Source organism: Solanum pennellii, chromosome 9 (assembly GCF_001406875.1).
Source record: "Solanum pennellii chromosome 9, SPENNV200".
Lineage (NCBI taxonomy): Eukaryota > Viridiplantae > Streptophyta > Magnoliopsida > Solanales > Solanaceae > Solanum > Solanum pennellii.
The window spans coordinates 69,574,603-69,580,782 of record NC_028645.1 but is presented as its reverse complement, the minus strand read 5'-3'; the positions used below and the strand labels follow the sequence as shown (position 1 = coordinate 69,580,782).

The window sequence follows — 6,180 nt, the reverse complement described above, 5'->3', positions numbered from 1 at the left end:
AAAATGACTATTTCCAATATCTAACTTCTTTATAGTTATTTTAAATTGCAAGATGTTACAAAATTTCATAGCAACAACCTATATTTCAGCATATTTATCATGTAGTGCTTTGGTGTAATTTAATTGTTATGTATTAGTCTCTTCAGATATTCTATCGTATGATTCTCCCAAGAGGGCAAACTATTGTAGTTTTCTAATAAATCTTCCACTACGACGACTAGCAACTACAAGATTTGCTACATGTTGAACTAAATTATGAACATTCAGAACTACTTCCTCCTCAATTTCAGGTTGCACGACATTATTCTGACTGCTTTGTGGTAGCGAGATATTTTGAATGTGCTTTTGAGCAACCTCTAGAGCGTCCTCTTGAGCAACCTCTTTTCGATTGACATTCCTCCCACTACATGGATGCAATGGTATGTCAACGATTGTTTTAGGTTTTTGTGTTGATGTTTCATTCGTAGTTATTCCTTTGCTTAGTTCCTGTAGCACATGTTTACTTCTACGAACATGGTTAGTTAAATAGTCCTGTTCCAAAAACTTGACATTTCTTGAAATAATCATCTTTTGTTCCTTAGGAAAATAAAATAAACCTTCTTTAGTTCCTTTTGGATATCCAATGAAAATGCACACTTCTTTCTTGATTCCAATTTATTTGTTTTCCCTTTTTATACATGTGCTGGACATTCTCAAACTCGAATATGTCATAGACTAGGCTTGCGCCCATTCCACAATTAGGATGGGTTAAATGAACAGATTTGGAAGGAACCAAGTTTAGAATGTAATTTGCAGTTTTTAAGGCATATCCCCAAAAGCTAAAAGACAAATCTGGATAACTTAACATTGATCTAACCATTTTCAACAGAGTTATATTTCTTCGTTCTGTCAAACCATTTTGTTGTGGTGTTTCTGGGTAGATTATTAAGATGTAATGCCTGATTCTGATAAGTACTTAATGAATTTCGCAAGATCGCACAAATTAGGATGAATTAATTCTAACTTATTATTGTCTCTATTTCCTTTGAAAGGGAAATGTCTCTTTGTCATTTTACCTTCTTAACAAGATTCATAGGTTGGTAGTGCCTCCACTATTAATGAATTCATAGGTCCATCAGAAACCAAATCTTGAAATCCTATTTATATTTATATGACATAGACGTAAGTGCAATAAGTAAGTTTGACTCAATTTAAAAATGTGTTTTCTTTTATGAGAAATATAAATATTATTTTATTCATTGTGGTGTAGCATGTCATGGGAGACTTCAAATACAAAGAGATAATGTATTTTAGGAGCACTATAGATGAATTGCTTATCATACTTAATAACAACACAATTATTTGCAAATAAAACTTCATAACCAGCATCCAATATATTTTAAACAAAAAGCAAATTTCATCTTATCGAAGGTACATAATTAAAGGACATCTTTTGAAAAAAGAATTCTGGAATTACTCAAAGAAAAAGAGATATTTCCTATTGCTGCGTCTGGTGCTTGTTCCCATTCACATGAACAACACAAACTTTATTCTCACTTAGCCGCCACATTTCTTGAAACCCCTGCAAAGAAGTGCAAACATGGTCAGTTGCTCCCGACTCTACAACCCATAATTGGGTAGAAACAACCACTAAACATGTTTCAACGACATTCAAACAAGAATTACCTTTGTGCTTCATTTTGTCTTGACAGTCAGGGCATTGCCTCCTGGTGACCATGTTGCTTGCAATAGTAGCAGTTGCCCTTAGCTTAGCCACACCACATGTCGCACCTCTGGGTGCCACAACCTTGCACGACTTTTTCTTCTTCTTTTGGGCTTTAGCCGGTTTAAACAAAGAAGCGATATGTTCCCCACCATGTACTCCATAAGGAGAGGAGTTTGCTGCTTGATAATGAATTTTGTCGTTGTCAGTTCATTAAAAAATTTCATAAGAGACAATCCATTTTATTCAAATTATAATTTAAGTGAAACTATTGAATTCTGCCCAGTAGATTCTGTAGGATCATCTCCACCTGAGATTCCATATCAATAGCAGCACCAAGTATCTCCAGCTCATTCAGATAACTCATCATGTTCAACATATGATCCTTGACAGGTGATCCTTCAACTATCTTGGTGGTTAAGATAGCCTTTATGGCAGTCTACTTGGCAACACGATCTGCACTTCAAACTTCTCTTTGAGAGATCCGAGCATATCGTAAGCAGAGTCATCGACTGATGTTGATGCTGCAAGACATTCAATATTAAGGAAAGAGTGTAGCACCTTGCCATCTCATCAACCTTGACCCATTTCTCATAGGCCTTAATCTCTTTATCAGTAGGGTTTAGGTTTAATGGGGCTTTCTTCAACCAGCACATACTTGAAACCCTCATATGTTAGAACAATGTCAAGGTTTCGTTTTTAATCCACATAGTTAGGACCTTCCAATTTGTTTTAGTTCAAGATAGAGGACATAGAATTGAAGTGTGACATTGCTAATCTAAGAGATTTAAAATAGATCATAAGTAACATACATTTTATACTTTTCTTTTAAAAAAAAAACAAAACAAAAAACACATATAATCATGCTAATAAACAGTTAGAATCAATAGGGAACTTAACTATTCAAACAAATATATGAACAAGTTCATATATATAGTACCACTTGAACAAGACAAGTTCAACTCAGTTATAGAGTAATTTGTGAAGTTTTAGTCAGTGTATATATTGTCTTTCGTTCATTGATTCAACACACAACTTAATTGAAAAGTCAACACAAGTCAACAAATCAAAAGACAGACATAACAACATCAAAATATACAAGTTTACCCGATGGGAAAGAGGACACATTTCAACATATAAGCTCATATATTAACTGTTTAAAACAATTTTTTAAATAGGGATGAATCCTTACAAATCTGGAGTACAAAAAATATTTTTTTAAAAACAAAAAAGTGTTCAACAAAAGAACAACATGATATATACAAATTTAATATAATATGTTTCACAATCATGAACTGTAATTACATTATCAGTTATATGTAAGAAGTCTCTGATACCAATTGTTAGGATATGTACAATAAAAGCATTCTTCCAGATCACAAACTTACATAATAGCATAATAATGTAAACTAAATAAATTGTGAAACTCTAACCTGTTGTAGCTTACAGATAACTCGTTCATGGACTGGGATTCCAGAATTGCAGCCCTGACTAACTCTTTCAATCAAGTCTTGTGGGAACAAGGAAATTTTCAGAAAAATGATGATCTTTCCTTGAGAACTACCCCCCCCCCCCATTTATACCTATCAGTATAAGGGAAATGTTTGAAAGATGAAATGTTTTTAGTCATAATTTATAGTCATTAAATACCTTTATGTGTATTTGGACACTTTAAAGTGTATCCAACAACCATGATCAATAGTCATCAACAATCATTAAATACCATTAACTGTATTTTGACACTGTTAAGAGTATGTAACAACCATGATTAATAGTTATCAACAACCACTAAATATAATTAAGACCTCATTTGTTTGCACTTAATGGAGGTCTGAATCATAATCATTTAGATTCAACCTATTAAGTACGTTTGAATTTTTGGTCTGAATCTGAATCATTCAAATTCACCCCATTAAGTTCATTTGTTTTATTTTTCAAAAAACCTCTTAATGGGTCTGAAGAGGTCTGAACAAAACAAATCTGTAGGAGACTCTTAATAACATTCAGACTCATTTGAAAGTTATAAATAATAATTAAATCATAACTTCTCTGCTTTGGGCGTGACTTTTTATCTCATAATTAAAAACTTTTTTTTCTCAATTTTCTCAATCAAACATCATTTTTTCTCAACTAGCAAGTTTTCATAAATCTTTTTCAAGTATCTTTTTATATTAATAATTTTCTTATATTGATATGTGTCAAGAACATTGGTTGCAATAATATTTTTGGTGTATTGTTGTTTATTAAGGTTTTTGAATGAAAAAATAGTACTCCAAATCATGATTATTAAAACTTTAATTTTTTAATCAAAATTGATATATTTTGTTGCAATGTAAAATTTATTATATTCTATTAATATAATGTTCAATTTCACTTCCATATTCAGAAATTGAAAACAAACAACATTAATTATTTAGTGTTCTGATTTAGAGACCACATCTTAATATTCAGATGTGTATTCAGATTTAGACCTCTTAGTCTTAATGGAAGTGTATTTAGAAAGTCATTAAAAACCAACGGTAATAAACAATCATTAAACACCATCAATGACCATTAATAACCATTGAACACTAAAATTTGCTTCTTTCATCTTCTAAAGGAAACGACGAATTTCAATGTTTTCTTCTTTCTTCTTTTAAGAAAGGGATAATGTACAAGTACCCCCTCAACCTATGCCCGAAATCTCAGAGACACAATTATACTATACTAAGGTCCTATTAACCCCATGAACTTATTTTATTAATAATTTTCTACCCCTTTTCGGCCTACGTGACACTATCTTGTGGGCCCAACGCTGGTTGACTTTTTTTTCCAAGTTAGTGCCACGAAGGTCGAAAGGGGTAGAAAATTACTTATAAAATAAGTTTAGGGGGGAGGGGGTAATAGGACCTTAGTATAGTAAAAGTGTGTTTCTTGAATTTCGGGCATAGGTTGAGGGGGAACTTATGTATTTTCCCTTTAAAAAAATTAAAAAAAAATTAAAACTAATAAAAGTCAAAAAAAATTATTCCTAAACTGAAAAATACTAACAGACTTTTTCGTTTTCGAACTCGATCAATTAATCAGGCATAGTAGGAATCACAAATTTATTAGCAGAGGCTTTCAATATAATATTTAATTTGTAAAAACAGGAATTAACCTTATCATAATAAATCACAGATTGTACCACTAAAAATATGTAATTGCACTCTATTTAATTTCAAAATTTTTTCGGTACAACTTATTTAATTCCCCATGTTAGAATTAACGACACCGATCAATTAACTCAAAATTCTGAAAAATTTAATCCATTGATTAATTTAATCCGTTATCTTTATGCTTAAATTAGTTCACGTGACGTGTGTGTATATATACACACACTCACCTTTCAATAGATTAAAACAATAAATCAAACTACACATATCATAACAACTACACCAATATTAAGAGTATAAACTCATGTAATGGACTAGATATATTATTTATTGAAATTCAAAACCTAAGTAATTATGTAAATTTGGTTCGTTCAATACATGCAAAATGTACTAACACAAGAAGTTGAAATTTTATCATTTCCATAATTAAGATGGAATTATATTTAATCTTGTGTTACAATCATCAAGATGTCTGTCCAACTTCATATTTGTGTTAGGACCGAAATAAGCAGGTGTAAATGCGGAAGCTAGCAAAGCAAACCTCGAAAGACCACGAGTAAGAAGACAACAAGAAATATATCAAAAGACACAAAGATTTAATGTGGTTCGGTCAATCGACCTACGTCCACAAAGGAGATGAGCAATCCACTATAAATATGAGAGTACAAAAAATACAGAGGGAAACAACCTCAACCAATTCACTCGGAATACATGGCAGGTTCACACAAGTGATAACATATCAAGCTTGTGACCCATAAATTTCCCCCCTAACCAAAACTCTCAAAGCCCTTAAGACTACAGTGTGAATGCTGATTAAGTTAGAAGGAACATGTCTCTATTTATAGAGCCCTAAACCTTATCCTACTAGAAAAAGGATTAGTCAATCCAAAACTTTTTCTTAAAAGGAAAACCTATTTATGGTAAGAAATTTAGGGCAAAATAAAACCCAACACTTTGATTGTGAACATGTAATTTATAACTTATAACAACCGATAATTTTAATCATCCGCGTATGAGTTAAGCAACTCCATACCCAAATACCGTCTACTATATAAGTAATGGACACACAAATAAACACAATGGTATATTCAAACAAAGATTTTATTGTAATAGTTAACATAACATAGAGTCTTTATAAAGGATTAAAATCAATACTATAACTGGATCATATGGTTAGTAGTATAGTCCAATCGAAATACTTTGATCGCGTGAATGTGGACTTGAATTGCTTGAATTGTTGTCTCTTCCTTATGGTGCGTATCTGCTTATGTGCATTAATTGTTGTACACCACAATGAGATAAAGTCAATGGAAAATAGTTTCGACTAGTGATATATATACCGAA

General features: G+C 31.8%; 1 long non-coding RNA gene across 1 annotated transcript; it reads right to left on the bottom strand.

Moving 5' to 3' along the window:
• Positions 1–1,376: 1,376 nt before the first annotated feature.
• Positions 1,377–3,238, bottom strand: LOC107030920. Its single transcript, XR_001458167.1, has 2 exons — positions 2,013–3,238; positions 1,377–1,881 (listed from the first exon to the last, which is right to left on the bottom strand). It is a non-coding gene; the product is annotated as an uncharacterized LOC107030920 (long non-coding RNA).
• Positions 3,239–6,180: the final 2,942 nt, after the last annotated feature.